This window comes from Podarcis vaucheri, assembly GCF_965113315.1.
Source record: "Podarcis vaucheri genome assembly, chromosome: 6".
NCBI lineage: Eukaryota > Metazoa > Chordata > Lepidosauria > Squamata > Lacertidae > Podarcis > Podarcis vaucheri.
The window spans coordinates 11,466,286-11,481,431 of NC_138764.1; the positions used below are offsets into that span (position 1 = coordinate 11,466,286).

The following is a 15,146-nucleotide window of genomic DNA, read 5'->3' on the forward strand; positions in this document are numbered from 1 at the left end:
TTTCACCTGCAAGCAGCTGATCAGCCATGTGGAGAAAGAAATTGCTCGGCCTTAAATACTGGAGCTTTGGGCTCAGCTGGCTAATGAGAGGGGGAAAGGAGAGGAAGACCTCATTGATCCGGAAGGGAAGGGTCATTTCCATAATGCTAATATCTGTGTCCAGTGTCTTTTTGCCGCTCTTCTATTAAAACTCTCCCCATAAATGTGACGAGCCCAAAGAGATGTCACGCATTCTGGGCCAAGACTGATGAACCTACTACTCCAGTAGCGCTATGAAAAAGCAACCAGGGCGCTTACAGTTTCTGATTGCAGGGTGTGTAATTTGGCAAACCCAAGCCTTCGATTGAGAAAAGTTTTTTTCTTTTTTGCGCTGCCGGTGTAGTTGTGGGTAAAGGGAGCTGCAGGGTTGATAATTAGACTGAAAATGTAATCCTCTGCTTACCAATCTATATGATAAATCCCCTCCAACCTATTTAGCTTTATACTGTGTAGATTCTTCTTAAGGTGCTTGGAGGTGGCAACGAACTTTTCGTTCACACCTTTGCCCTGCTCTTCCTCATTCCCATTCCTCTACACCCTTCCAGTGTGTTGGTCTACATGATGATTATATAAAGTTTGAAGCCCTGAGCTATAGGTGTCAAAAGTAACTATGGAATGTGATTTAGTCCTCTTGTGGGTGCTTTTCTCTTTACTTTCTTCCTTTCTCTATCCCCTTCTCCACTCCTGTTTTGGCTCAGTGGAAAAGGTGAGGACAAAGACTTGCCGCTTGCTTGGACTCATGATGATGTTATCCGTGATTGCGCTATTAGCTGTTTCCTTCTCCCTCCCCTCCCTCCCCCCCAAAATGGATATAAGACTTTTCTGAAGTGTGGAATTAACTTTCTTGATAAGTAGGTTTAAAAAAAAATGCACAATGTGGTACTGTTTCATAGTTCCTAGATGGTTGTATAAAAAAAAGTTAATGTGGTTTGTGTTTTTAAAAGGAAAAAAAGTGATTGGTTTATTAATCTGTCTTTTTCATTATTACAAGCTTTGTTTTCCAATAACTTCGTGCCTGCTTCGTTGTTTTGCATTTTGTGCACAGTAACTGACCCTCCTTGACCACTTGGTTCTTGAACATATAGATGATAATAACACTGGCCACAACCTACCTGGGAATAGACTGTTCTAGACAAGAACACCTTCAAATACAGCTTCGTGGATTCAGATAACCCTACATTGGATAAATTCCTGTTGTTTTATCTATATAGTTTTTATGCTGCTTTAATAGAAAACCTAAGTATTCTATGTAAAAACATTTAAGACTACACCATTCAATAAGAAATCCTAAATACCAGCTAAAAACCGAACTTGATATCACCTAGGAAGCTGCCTCATTCTGAGTCAAGACAGTTTAGCTCGTGACTCTCCCACATTTCAGTCAGGGGACTCCCCAACCCTTCATGAAGATGAAGATTGAACATGGAGTCTTCTGCATACAAAGCAGATGCTCTTCCACTGCCCTCCCGAAAAACGACGCGTGTCACATCTTAGTTAAGTCCCTATGGGGAATTTCTAAGTGCTAGCAAGGTTACTGCTTCCCCACTTCTTGATGGCACCCATCTGTCTCGAGAAAAAATGAAGTGCATCTATGGGGGTGAAGTCCATTAGCAGCACCAAAGGGACCTCTTTGGACAGTGTGCGTGGCAGTTCTGGGCTGCCTAGACAACAAGACCCTCCCACCCCCCAGCCTCACTGATGTGGCCCAAAGCAGAGCAGAGCAATACGTTTGGCACCAGCTGGGCTGCAGGAAGGATCTGTACAGGGCAGGGATAAGAAGCACGATCAAAAGTGGTGACTGCACATCGTGCGTTTCAATGCAAAAGGCTCTCTCCTCCTCCAGATTGCAAAGGTTGCCATGCAAGTTGCTTGTCATTTGAACTTCAGTGAGCAGGGCTGGCCCAAGAATTCTTGGTACCTGAAAAATGGAGTGGCAACTGATTAACATGAGTGCAGTGCTCTGGAAAGTTCGGCTTCGCAAGCCCCGTTGAAGTGAATGGGAGCTGCTCTGCACCCCGTGGACTGAATCCGCCTCTCATTGATCTTTCTTAATGATGCTGAAAGCGAACCTCCCGAGGTCGCACGCACACTTTCCATTTAAAGCACTCCTGCACCGTTGTAGCAGTTGTGCCCCCATCCCAAGGATCCTGGGAAGTGTGGTTTAAGAGTGCTGAGAGTTGTTAGACTACTTGCAGAGCTACAATTCCCAGCATCCTTAAACTACATTTCCAGGATTCTTTCATGGGGAGGGGGGAGCCCTGACTTTAAAAGGTAATACAAGAGTGCTTTAAATGAGTGGTAAAGGTAAAGGGACCCCTGACCATTAGGTCCAGTCGTGACCAACTCTGGGGTTGCGGCGCTCATCTCGCTTTATTGGCCAAGGGAGCTGGTGTACAGCTTCCGGATCATGTGGCCAGCATGACTAAGCCGCTTCTGGAGAACCAGAGCAGCGCACAGAAACGCCGTTTACCTTCCCACCGGAGCGGTACCTATTTATCTACTTGCACTTGAATGTGCTTTCGAACTGCTAGGTTGGCAGGAGCAGGGACCGAGCAACGGGAGCTCACCCCGTCGAAGGGATTTGAACCACCAACCTGATCAGCAAGTCCTAGGTTTAACCCACAGTGCCACCTGCGTTCCATGCTTGAGGTATAGACATCCCAATTTCCCCCCTTTGAGATAAAAACCACTGACTGTCACTGTTAAGACAGGTACGGACATGAAAACTCAACACAAGCTTTTTCAAGGTGGAACTACAGTATTCCATTTTGGGAGGGGTTTGTTTTTGATGCATTATGCAACATATGGGGACGGGGGTGTTCTACTGCCACACCTCCACGGGCCCAGTTTGGCACACCAGAGACATTTTATTTCCAGGAACAGCCACAGGATAACAGCTTTTTGTTTTCTAAGACCCACCCTCTTCTCGGTACCAGAGGGGGAGAAGGACTTGTGCAACGTCAGAAAGTCTAGCCTATTGCTAGGTTTTTTGTTGCTCTGCAAGTTCCAGGGTCTTTAGGAAGATGATGAAAAAACAGTTCCTGGCAGTTTTATACCCCAGCTGAGTCATTTGTGAAGCTTGCAATGAAACAGAGGAGGGATCAAAGGCCTTTGGAGTGAAATGAGGTGTGCCCCGCCCCCCACAATTTCTACTTCTCTTCCTTTCCCATACTCCCAGGAACCAGCACCACTGCCCCACTGCAAGCAGTACGGGGGTGGAGGTGGGTGGGAAGTGTGTTAACTCCTCAGTCGCTGGACCTCTTGTTCCCCAGGAGAAGTTTCCTCCTCTGTGCTTCTCCAGATCTTATACCATTGGCCAAGGCAGCTCTTTGTCCTTCCACTCAACAGTCCCAAATGCTCTGCTCAGCCGGCTGCACCTGTCAAGGGAAAGGAGACGAGAGCGATAAAACGCCCCAAGGTGTTGCTGGTGCAGTAGATCTGGCCAGATTTTTTTGTCTACTATATAAATAAGATGCAGTGAAAGTGATGATGAATTTGATCCAAGCATCCTTCCAGATCCTGACAGATATACAGACTCTGACCAAGAGGCTGAGCCAGAAAGCCATGGTGGCCCTGGAATCGACAAACATCATTCTGGTGGAAGCGCATCAGTGGTAGAAACAGCGCCAAGAAGAAAGAAGATAAAACTCTGCAAAGAGGACTCGTTTGCAACATTAGATACAGGTCTTTTCCCTTGCAGAACATGAAGCACTAGTATTACATCTGCTCAACAACCCAAGCTAATTTCTCCCCTCCCACTCTTCTTTCAAATCTATTTTTGTCTTTGTATCAGAAAGGCACCCGGCCAATTTGGTTGCCAGTAAATATTGCTACAGACATTTCTGAAATCATGGTCTTTCAAATGAGTGGCTCTTGTCCAAGGTTTATACTTTAAATGTTGTGAGGATCCTATGCCCTTTTAAAATGTGGGTTTTTTGGGTGGGGTGGTTATTGTTTTTATTTTGATTATGTATTTTGTGGTTTTGTATTTCAATTTTATTCTGTGAACCACTCTGAGACCTCCGGGTATAGGGCAGTATATAAATTCTAAAAATAAAAATAAAGCAACAAGCTGTAAGTATGAGGCATGGAGAAAGTGGTGGTTATAGGCATAAGTAAAATAGGCATACTCAGTCATATGAATGGCCCACTGGTGTGGATGAAACACTGTGGATGCCAAATCATAAAATTCTGAAAGTTGTGGGTGGTGTGCCGCTGCCCCTTATTCTGATAAAAGGGGAGTGAGAAGGATAATAACATTCAGCAGCAGGCGTGTGTGTGTGGATGTGCCCATGGAGACAATTGGCCTTTTCCCTTGAGTACTGTTTCAGCGCTGCATAAAGTCACAGTGCATGTACTGCAAGACCAAATGCTTGCTTTATTCAAACAACAGCAGCAGCAGCAAAAATTAGGACATCTAACTAACCATCTTATCCATGCCAGCTTTAAATTACACAGCGACAACTCCTGTGAACATGGTTGTAATCTTCCCCATTAGCCGGTCGCACATGTCCTCTGTCAAAAATAGTCTCTGTGCTAACTCCAGTGACAAATCAGCCCTTGGTTTTCTTTAGCCTGATGAGATTTGCAAAATGGGCAGAGTATACCGGAAATTGAAACATTCCATTCTGCTCCTACAGCGGTTAGCCAAAAAAAAAAAAAGAAAAGGGGGGGGGAAGGGGGGGAGGAAAGGAAAGGGGGAAAAACAGGCCTTGCGTTTCTAGTACACTTTACCAGGACTTCTATAAAGTAGTTTCTGTTTAGGCGAGCACTTAAAGACGACAACAAAGGTGATGCTGAAGTCAACAGCCATGGATGGGGCAGGGGTGGATTAAAACAATTTCATAATCCTAGCGATTTCCCTTTTTGATCGGGATTATGAAACCAATCATGAATATCAAAAGCTGCAGCTTAAACCAGCGACTTGGGACAGATGCCCTGCAGCTATGGACACAGCAAGAATGAAGAGCGGAGGATTCCTTTTCATTTAGGGAAAGTCTCTCGGCCCTTCTCTTCCCATTCCCCTTTCCCCTTTCCGGTCACCTTACCGGCTGATGGGTTTAACTGGAATGGCTGCATGATCAATATTCAGGTAAGAATTGCTCCTTTAAAACATCCACGGCGGTTTGCTGATCCGAAACAAAGCTAAAGACAAAACTATGCATTTGGGAAAGCAAGAAGAGAGAGAGAGAGAGAGAGAGAGAGAGAGAGGTGTGTGTGTGTGTGTGTGTTAGTTAATAAAGCTGCCTGGTTTTTCATCATAGGGTAATATTTTTTTTAAAAAAGCTTCCTTTGATGGCCTGCTGTATCTTTGGTTATCTTATGCTTAAAACATGTTTGCACTGTGAAACAAAACCCCTCCGTCAGCATCCAGTGTATGCATCCTTCTCACCAGATGACGTCTTGGCCATCTTCAGTGTTACTCTTCGGCAGCTGTATTGGGAGTTAGAAAAAGAGAATGTGCTCTAAGAAACTTGGATGGCTGTGCTGCGTCCTCTGCCCCATTTGACACCCCCAAATAAGAGTGTTCTAACCAGAATCAGAATGAAGATCACTTTAAGAAAAACCGCACTTACAAGTAATTTGCTGATATACGGGTGGTTGTCCGCTGCTTTTATATGCTAACGAGGGAGCAGTAAATGTGGTGCTGTTGCCCTGTGGCACTAATAATAATTATTTTATTATTACAAATCCCATCAGCCCTGGCCAGCACAGCCAATGGTGAAGGAGGATGGCTGTTGTAGGACAATAACAGTGGTCACGACATCGGAAGCCAGTTTAGATTGGTTTGAGAGCTGGTGTAATACAGTGGCTAAGAAGCTGAGCTATGAATCTGGAGGGCATTGGGTTTGAATCTTGCTCATTTAGCCTGGTTCGTAAATAAGCCTAAGCACCTGCAACAACCATGTATTCTTTACCTTCCTTTGCCTCTATTTCTCCTGTGCTGGAGTTTAGACTGTAAGCTCTTTCAGGCAGGTAACTGTCTTATTGTACTTAGTAAACCACCATGCGAATGGAAGGTGCTAGATAAACAATCACCATTCAGGGAGGTAGGAAGCTTGGGTGAATTTAGCAAGGTGTGGGGAGAGCCTTTCTAGACTGGTCCTTTTTGAGGAGGATTTGCTAGGAGAGTGGGGGAACCTTGACAGGCCAAGACTGTAGTCTTAGGTTTCAGAACATGTGCAGAGTTCTTACAAGAAAGATGTTCTGAGGGTGTGAAAGTCTTGACAGGGCTCATCTTTGGTTACCTGGAAAGGACGGTTCCGAGGAGGCAAAAGGAACCAAAGGGGCAGCTTACATAGTTATAGGAATTAGAGATGGAAACTTCTTCCTTAAGCAGAGTATAGGATCAGTGATGAAATAAACTCTATCTGATTTAAGTGGTTCTATGAACCAAAAATCTACCAAGAGGCTGATCCCACCTACTTAATGATTTTGCACTTCCATTAAAATAGTGTGAGTCATTTCAAACCAGCTAGCCTGTTGTGAGAAGAGAAAATATTGGTTAGCCAATATAATGCTCCCCCACCCCCCGTTTTGTGAAATACAGCTTCCATCATATAGCTGAGGATGATGGGAATTGTAGTCCGTAAAATCTATGGAAGGCACTATTTTGGGATTTGTCAGGGGGCTGCTTATCAACTTTTCAGTTGACACAATGCTGGGAAGAATCGCATCAAGAACAGAAGATTCCAAACCATCTCAAGAACCTGAAATATTGAGCTGAAACCAACAAGATGAAATTCAGCAGTGATAAAAGTAACAAAAAATAGGTGAGGTGGAATTGGGGAAAGAAACCTGGCTTGGAAACAGTACACATGAAAAGTATTTAGGTGTCTTCATGGATCAGCCTGTGAACCAGCAGCGATGATGATAGAGGGGCAGTCTTAGGTTTCGTTAACACGAGTGTAATTCCAAGATCAGGCGAAGAAATAGTTACGCTATGTTCTGCGGTGGCTGGGCCACATCTAAAGTCCCGAGTGCCACATTTTAGAAAGGACACTGACGAAGTCAAGGATGTCCAGAAGAGGGCAACCAGAATGATAAGGTGTTTGGAAACCAATGTTCTATGAATGGTGGAAATAGGAGAGGTAGGACTGGAGAAGATTGAGGGGAGACAATCTGCAGGGCTATCACACAGAAGATGGAGCAGACTTGTTTTCCCTGTCACTCTAGAAATCAGGACTAGAACCGTATTGAAGGCAAGCAGGTTCCAGCTAAGTGTTAGGAGAGCCTTCCAAATGGTAAAAGATGTTCAGCATTGGACTGACTGGGAGATGGTAGACTCTTCTTTGCATTTAAGCAGAGGATGGATGGCCATCTGTCTGGGCTACAGGAGATGCATTCGGCATAGAGCAGGTGGTTGGATTAAGGGGTCCCTTCCTACTAAACATTTCTCAGCCTCACCCAGCCCCCATATATGCTTGCTATGTGTCTTACCAAACAGGGGGGTCTGGAGGATTACAAGATAATCCACACAAAGAGCTTCAGTCACACACAAAGCTATGTGAACGTATTGTTTGCAGCCTTGGTAGCAACACGAGGCCACTGCGTATTCTGGGTGCATCCATAAGGCTCCTAGGCTACAGCTGCACCTATAGCTTAAGGTACATTTCTTATTCATAGAATCATAGAATCATAGAGTTGGAAGAGACCAACCCCCTGCCAAGCAGGAAACACCATCAGAGCACTCCTGACATATGGTTGTCAAGCCTCTGCTTAAAGACCTCCAAAGTCGGAGACTCCACCACACTCCTTGGCAGCAAATTCCACTGTCGAACAGCTCTTACTGTCAGGAAGTTGTTCCTAATGTTTAGGTGGAATCTTCTTTCTTGTAGTTTGGATCCATTGCTCCGTGTCCGCTTCTCTGGAGCAGCAGAAAACAACCTTTCTCCCTCCTCTATGTGACATCCTTTTATATATTTGAGCATGGCTATCATATCACCCCTTAACCTCCTCTTCTCCAGGCTAAACATGCCCAGCTCCCTTAGCCGTTCCTCATAAGGCATCGTTTCCAGGCCTTTGACCATTTTGGTTGCCCTCCTCTGGACACATTCCAGTTTGTCAGTGTCCTTCTTGAACTGTGGTGCCCAGAACTGGACACAGTACTCCAGGTGAGGTCTGACCAGAGCAGAATACAGTGGCACTATTACTTCCCTTGATCTAGATGCTATACTCCTATCGATGAGGCCCAGTTGAACTAGAAAAACCTCCAGCATTACTTATTACATTTTGTAGTTCTGCAGTAGCACATAAAGGGTGGTCAGATCTCTGGACAGGAGAGAACACAGAATGCTGCTCTTCTTATTGTGCACAAGGGAAATGGGCTGTTTAGGAAGTAACTAGGGAAGTATTTAAACAAGAGATCAGTATGAATTCCCTGGAAGAAATAAAGAAAAGACTCCTGACCCCAAATAGCAGTCTTTGGATTCAAAGTCTGAGTTATTGGTCCGGAAAACTAGCAAATTTTAACGTGGATTTTATGCCTTCAGCCTCACTAGGTTCAGGACGTACCAGAACGTAGATGCAGGGAAGATTATCCTTTCATCTTTCTCTTTCTACAGCAAGTGCTTTAAATAAAGGCCCTTCCTTCCGCGGACTAATCACATCCAATTGTAGCCTTAGCAGTGCTTTTGTTCCTTGCTTGCAGACAGCAGCTGAGAGGGGGAAGCAATTTTGGAAGAGAGCTGTTAACTTTGCAGGGTTGCAAGGCACGTCAGGAGCACTGTTCTACCCTTTATAGCCAATACTGGTCTCCAAAGGGGCCGGTCGACTCTGGACTTTGCAGCCTCTGGTTCTGCCAAGTTCAACCTGCCACATGACAGGCTCTGCCCATTCCTCTTCATACTCTTAACTCTTCTCCTGACCTTCCAGTTGCCTCCAGGCTGCCATTGACCCACCTCTTTCTGCCAGCGGAGGCTGTTCCATTAGGGCAATTGGTGCCCTGCCCCGCCAATCAGCTTCCTCCTTCTCGGGCTCAGCGATGTGCCGCAGAACTCAGGAAAATGGGGAGAAAACTAGAATTACAGTTGGCTCTCCCTGTCATTTATAATAATAATAATAATTTATTATTTGTACCTCGCTCCCATCTGGCTGGGTTTCCCCAGCCACTCTGGGCGGCTTCCAGCAAAGATTAAAAATACATTAAAGTGTCAGACATTAAAAACTTCCCTGAACAGGGCTGCTTTCAGATGTCTTCTAAATGTTAGGTAGTTGTTTATCTCTTTGACATCTGGTGGGAGGGCGTTCCACAGGGCGGGTGCCACTACCGAGAAGGCCCTCTGCCTGGTTTCCTGCAGCTTTGCTTCTCGCAATGAGGGAACCGCCAGAAGGCCCTCGGCGCTGGACCTCAGCGTCCGGGCAGAACGATGGGGGTGGAGATGCTCCTTCAGGTATACTGGACCGAGGCTCTGGCTCCACATACATGCTGGGCTCCCTGCTTTTTCTGCCCCCCCCCAAATCCCATGGACACCCCCCTCCACTGTTTTCTTGCTTAGTCTATTTCTCTCCTGGCTCCTCCAGCTTTGCCAATGGGGCCAGTACTCACCATTACTCGAGAAGATTGGACTGTGGAACTCCCTGCCAAGAGACTGGGAGGCCTCTTTTGCCCCTTCTCTGACAGCCTGTTGCTGCTGTGCAAAAACATTACAGGCAGGCGCTTAACCTGCCCATCTGTTCTTTTTCATTCCCTTGCCTTGCTCTTTTATCTGCTGCCTCTTTTCTTTGCTGCTGCTGCTGCCTTTTAATTTTTTTATTGTTTAGCAGGATTTACGGTAGATTGTACACTAGCTTGAGCATCTCTTTGAATGGAAAGGTAGCATCTGTAAATAATAAATAATTTTAACATTTTATCTTAAGCATCTCAAATTGCTTTCGAGCTTATCCGTTTTAAAGCATTTTCAAAGCTCTTACACATCTTATGAAAACGTCCAAAAGAAGAGCGTCTTTGGATTCTTTTGCTTTTATCTTGTATCCCCCCCCAAACTGCCCTGAGAGCTTTGGATGAAGGGTGGTAAGTAAAGGTAAAGGGACCCCTGACCATTAGGACCAGTCGTGACCGACTCTGGGGTTGTGGTGCTCATCTCGCTTTATTGGCCAAGGGAGCCAGCGTACAGCTTCCAAGTCATGTGGCCAGCATGACTAAGCTGCTTCTGGCGAACCAGAGCAGCGCATGGAAACGCCATTTACCTTCCCGCCGGAGCGGTGTCTACAGTGGTGCCTCGCAAGACGAAATTAATTCGTTCCGCAAGTTTTTTCTTCTTGCAAGTTTTTCGTCTTGCGATGCACGGTTTCCCATAGGAATGCATTGAAAATCAATTAATGCGTTCCTAGGGAAACCGACTTCAGACCAGGTCCGGGGACAGTCTGTCCCCGGACCTCCTCTGAAGGCTGGGGGGGGGGACAAGGGCTTTTCTTCCCACCCCCAGCATTTTAAAAAACCTTGGGACAGCGGAGGACTTCTCCGCTGTCCGGGGCGATCTTAAAATGCTGGCGGGCGGCATTTTAAAATAGCCCCGGACAGCGGAGGACTTCTCCGCTGTCGGGGCGATTTAAAAGCCCCTGGGAAGGCAGGCAGGGGGGACAAAGACTTTTGCCCCCCGCCAGCCTTCAGAAGAGGTCCTGGACCTCTTCTGAAGGCTGGTGGGGGCGAAAGTCTTTGCTCCCCCCGCCTGCCTTCAAAAGCTGTCCGGCCCAGGCTTCCCGGACCTTTCCGCCAGCAGCGGCAGCGCTGCCGCTGCTGGCGGAGACTTGCCGGCATGCAGAAGCCTGCGCGCAGCGCGCCCAGGCTTCGCGGATCTCTCCGCCAGCAGCGGCAGCGCTGCCGCTGCTGGCGGAGACTTGCCGGCATGCCGAAGCCTGCGCGCAGCGCGCCCAGGCTTCGCGGATCTCTCCGCCAGCAGCAGCAGCGCTGCCGCTGCTGGCGGAGCCTTGCCGGCATGCCGAAGCCTGCGCGCAGCGCGCCCAGGCTTCGCGGGTCTCTCCGCCAGCAGCGGCAGCGCTGCCGCTGCTGGCGGAGACTCTCCTGCCTTCAAAAGCCGTCCGGGATAGCAGGAAGCGCTTCCATGCTATCCCGGACTGCTTTTAAAATGCTGGCGCTGGGGAGCAAAGCCTTTCGGCCCCCACCAGCCTTCCTGGACCTCTTCTGAAGGCCGGAGGGGGGGGGGAAAGGCTTTGCTCCCCACCGCTAGCATTTAAAAGAGGTCCCCGGAGATTTCCCTATGGGCTTTCGTCTTGCGAAGCAAGCCCATAGGGAAATTCGTTTTGCGAAGCGCCTCCAAAACGGAAAACCCTTTCGTCTAGCGGGTTTTCCGTCTTGCGAGGCGTTCGTCTTGCGGGGTACCACTGTATTTATCTACTTGCACTTTGATGGGCTTTCGAACTGCTAGGTTGGCAGGAGCTGGGACCGAACAACGGGAGCTCACCCCGTCGCGGGGATTCCAACCACCTTCTGATTGGCAAGCCCTAGGCTCTGTGGTTTAACCCACAGCACCACCCACGTCCCTGAAGTGTGGTATACAAATGTAATAAATAATAATAATAATAATATCCAGAGAGAGAACAGGAGAGCTGTGCCTCTGTAGGTTTTGGAATAATGTCGCTTTTTTAAGAAGCTCAGTCCTACGAACAAATGCAAAAGTTGCAGGCCGCATCCTTGCAGAGCCCTGAACTTTGGCTCAAAGCAAAACTTGGAGTGTATAAATATGGAGAGACTCACCTGGTACTACCATTACATATCTATAGGTGCAACGGGAAAACATTCTTCTTTACCGTGGGTGTAGACAGGATTTTGTTTTGGGGGGCAGCCTTTATGTTGGGCGGGGGGCAGAACCGATTTATGTGCAATGCAGTTGATCAGTTAAAGCTAAATAGCCAGCTGTCCTCTTTGGCGGTATCCTGAGAATGCCCTCGCCCATCTTTTTAGCACCACTATTGTTTGAGACAGAAGCATCCCATCATTATTATTTTTTGAATTTATATACCGCCCTATAACTGGAGGTCTCGGGGCAGTTCTTTCCCTGGGGAGCTTTAGATAAAGGGCCGAATAGTCACAGCAATAATAATTAGTAATACTAATAATAATTCTTTTTCCGCCTCCCCCCCTTTTCCTCCTCCTCTAGAGAGCGGCCTTTGCATCATAATAGTAGTAATATTAGTAATAGTAATAATAATAATTCTTTTTCAGCCTCCCCCCCTTCTCCTCCTCCAGAGAGCGGACTTCGCATAATAATAATAATAATAATAATAATAATAATAATAATAATAATACTTTTTCAGTCTCCCCCCCTTCTCCAGAGTGTGGACTTCACATTATTATTATTATTCAGCCTCCCCCCTTCTCCTCAGAGCGGACTTCGCATAATAATAATAACAATAATTCTTTTTCAGCCTCCCCCCTTCTCTTCAGAGCGGACTTCGCATAATAATAATAATAATAATAATAATAATAATAATAATAATACTTTTTCAGTCTCCCCCCCTTCTCCAGAGTGCGGACTTCATATTATTATTATTATTCAGCCTCCCCCCTTCTCTTATAATAATTCTTTTTCAGCCTCCCCCCTTCTCTTCAGAGCGGACTTCGAATAATAATAATAATAATAATAATAATAATAATAATAATTCTTTTTCAGCCTCCCCCCTTCTCTTCAGAGCGGACTTTGATTAATAATAATAATAATAATAATAATAATAATGATTCTTTTTCAGCCTCCCCCCTTCTCTTCAGAGCGGACTTCGAATAATAATAATAATAATAATAATAATAATAATAATAATAATTCTTTTTCAGCCTCCCCCCTTCTCTTCAGAGCGGACTTCGAATAATAATAATAATAATAATAATAATAATAATAATTCTTTTTCAGCCTCCCCCTTCTCTTCAGAGCGGACTTCGAATAATAATAATAATAATAATAATAATAATAATAATAATAATTCTTTTTCAGCCTCCCCCTTCTCTTCAGAGCGAACTTTGAATAATAATAATAATAATAATAATAATAATAATTCTTGTTCAGCCTCCCCCTTCTCTTCAGAGCGGACTTCGAATAATAATAATAATAATAATAATGATTCTTTTTCAGCCTCCCCCTTCTCTTCAGAGCGGACTTCGAATAATAATAATAATAATAATAATAATAATAATGATTCTTTTTCAGCCTCCCCCTTCTCTTCAGAGCGGACTTCGAATAATAATAATAATAATAATAATAATAATAATTCTTTTCAGCCTCCCCCTTCTCTTCAGAGCGGACTTCGAATAATAATAATAATAATAATAATAATAATAATAATAATAATAATGATAATGATGATGATGATGATGATGATTCTTTTTCAGCCTCCCCCGCTTCTCCTCCGGAGAGCGGCCTTCGCCTCCTGCCTGGTCGCCCCCAACCTCCGAGGTCTTTTCCAACTCCCGCCATCCTCTCCCTGAGAGAGAGAAGGGCGCATTCCTGAAGGGCAGCCAGCGGCCGCCGAGAGAGAGCCAGAGCCAGAGCCAGCCCGCTTCCTCCCTCCTCCTCCTCCGCCATCCCTCTCTCCCTCCCTTCTCCGGGGTTTCAGGAGCGAGCAGCGGCCTTCCAGCTTCGCCCCCCTCAGCCGCCTCGCCAGAGCCTCGGCCTCCCTGCCGGCCCAGGCAAGACCGGCGAGGCCTGGCGCCGCGGCCTAGTCGTGAGCGGGAGCGCCGGGCTCGCGTTCCCCGCCATGCCGCTTCTCAGGTCCCAAGGGCGCAGGGGGGTTTGCCTGGCTGGGGAAAGAGGCCGAGTGATCCTCCCTACATCTTGAGGCCCTGCTTTTTGGGCGCGCTTTTTGGGCGCCCTCGTTTCCTAAGCGTGTGCTTTTTTAGATATATGTGTGTATATAAAAGGATATTTATACGTGCATCTTCTTTGCGCACCCCTCTCCCTAAGCGTGTGCTATATATATATATATATATATATATATATATATATATGCGCGTGTACAAAACGATATTTGTATTGGCATCTTCTCTCATGAGGAGACTCCTGGTTTTCTTCAGGGGATGCCAAGGGCTCAAGAAAAGTCCCTTTTGCCTTTCTGAGCGGCTGCTCCGTCCTTTCAGGTCTTCTGCTGGATCCAGTCGGTGCAAAACTCTCTCTTTCTCACAGGTTTTGGATGGATTCGCGCAGAGCTGCGATTCCCGGACTCAGTTGCGCAGGCTGCAGCCGTGCCCATTTCCCCCTCGAGGAAAGTGAAGGGCAGCCGGCCGGAGAAGGCTTGGTGAGCACGAATCTTCTCCGTTTGTCTCTTTGGATTGCAAATTCCAGGGGGTGCTCTTGCGGGCTTTGCGCTCCCTGGACTTGAATGCATGCGCAAGTAGAAGCTTCCTACTGTGGCAGTTGCAATGATGCTCTTGCGGGCTTTGCGCTCCCTGGACTTGAATGCATGCGCAAGTAGAAGCTTCCTATTGTGGCAGTTGCAAATGATGCTCTTGCGGGCTATGCGCTCCCTGGACTTGAATGCATGCACAAGTAGAAGCTTCCTACTGTGGCAGTTGCAATGATGCTCTTGCGGGCTTTGCGCTCCCTGGACTTGAATGCATGCGCAAGTAGAAGCTTCCTATTGTGGCAGTTGCAAATGATGCTCTTGCGGGCTTTGCGCTCCCTGGACTTGAATGCATGCGCAAGTAGAAGCTTCCTACTGTGGCAGTTGCAAATGATGCTCTTGCGGGCTATGCGCTCCCTGGACTTGAATGCATGCACAAGTAGAAGCTTCCTACTGTGGCAGTTGCAAATGATGCTCTTGCGGGCTATGCGCTCCCTGGACTTGAATGCATGCGCAAGTAGAAGCTTCCTACTGTGGCAGTTGCAAATGATGCTCTTGCGGGCTATGCGCTCCCTGGACTTGAATGCATGCACAAGTAGAAGCTTCCTACTGTGGCAGTTGGAAATGATGCTCTTGCGGGCTATGCGCTCCCTGGACTTGAATGCATGCACAAGTAGAAGCTTCCTACTGTGGCAGTTGCAAATGATGCTCTTGCGGGCTTTGCGCTCCCTGGACTTGAATGCATGCGCAAGTAGAAGCTTCCTACTGTGGCAGTTGCAAATGATGCTCTTGCGGGCTATGCGCTCCCTGGACTTGAA

The 15,146-nt window shown here is 46.6% G+C and overlaps 1 protein-coding gene and 1 long non-coding RNA gene across 12 annotated transcripts in view; one reads left to right on the top strand and one right to left on the bottom strand.

Moving 5' to 3' along the window:
* Positions 1 to 1,161: 1,161 nt before the first annotated feature.
* On the bottom strand, positions 1,162 to 10,147 carry LOC309535734. 9 transcript variants are annotated; one of them, XR_014221351.1, is made up of 5 exons: positions 8,554 to 10,140; positions 5,432 to 6,519; positions 4,466 to 4,614; positions 3,298 to 3,416; positions 1,162 to 1,957 (listed from the first exon to the last, which is right to left on the bottom strand). It is a non-coding gene; the product is annotated as an uncharacterized lncRNA (long non-coding RNA). The 9 variants fall into 9 exon arrangements; XR_014221353.1 differs by lacking the exon at positions 1,162 to 1,957 and having other exon boundaries at positions 2,887 to 3,416; XR_014221352.1 differs by lacking the exons at positions 3,298 to 3,416; positions 4,466 to 4,614 and having other exon boundaries at positions 8,554 to 10,139.
* Positions 4,609 to 15,146, top strand: part of KIAA1614 — a 42,317-nt gene continuing 31,779 nt past the window's right edge. Inside the window, exons 1-2 of one of the 3 annotated variants that reach the window (XM_082229019.1) lie at positions 4,609 to 5,131; positions 14,126 to 14,283. The gene's annotated coding sequence lies outside the window, so the exon portion shown is untranslated. Of the gene's footprint in view, positions 5,132 to 14,049; positions 14,284 to 15,146 lie in introns of those variants that run through there. The other 2 variants (XM_082229020.1, XM_082229022.1) reach the window with 2 other exon arrangements.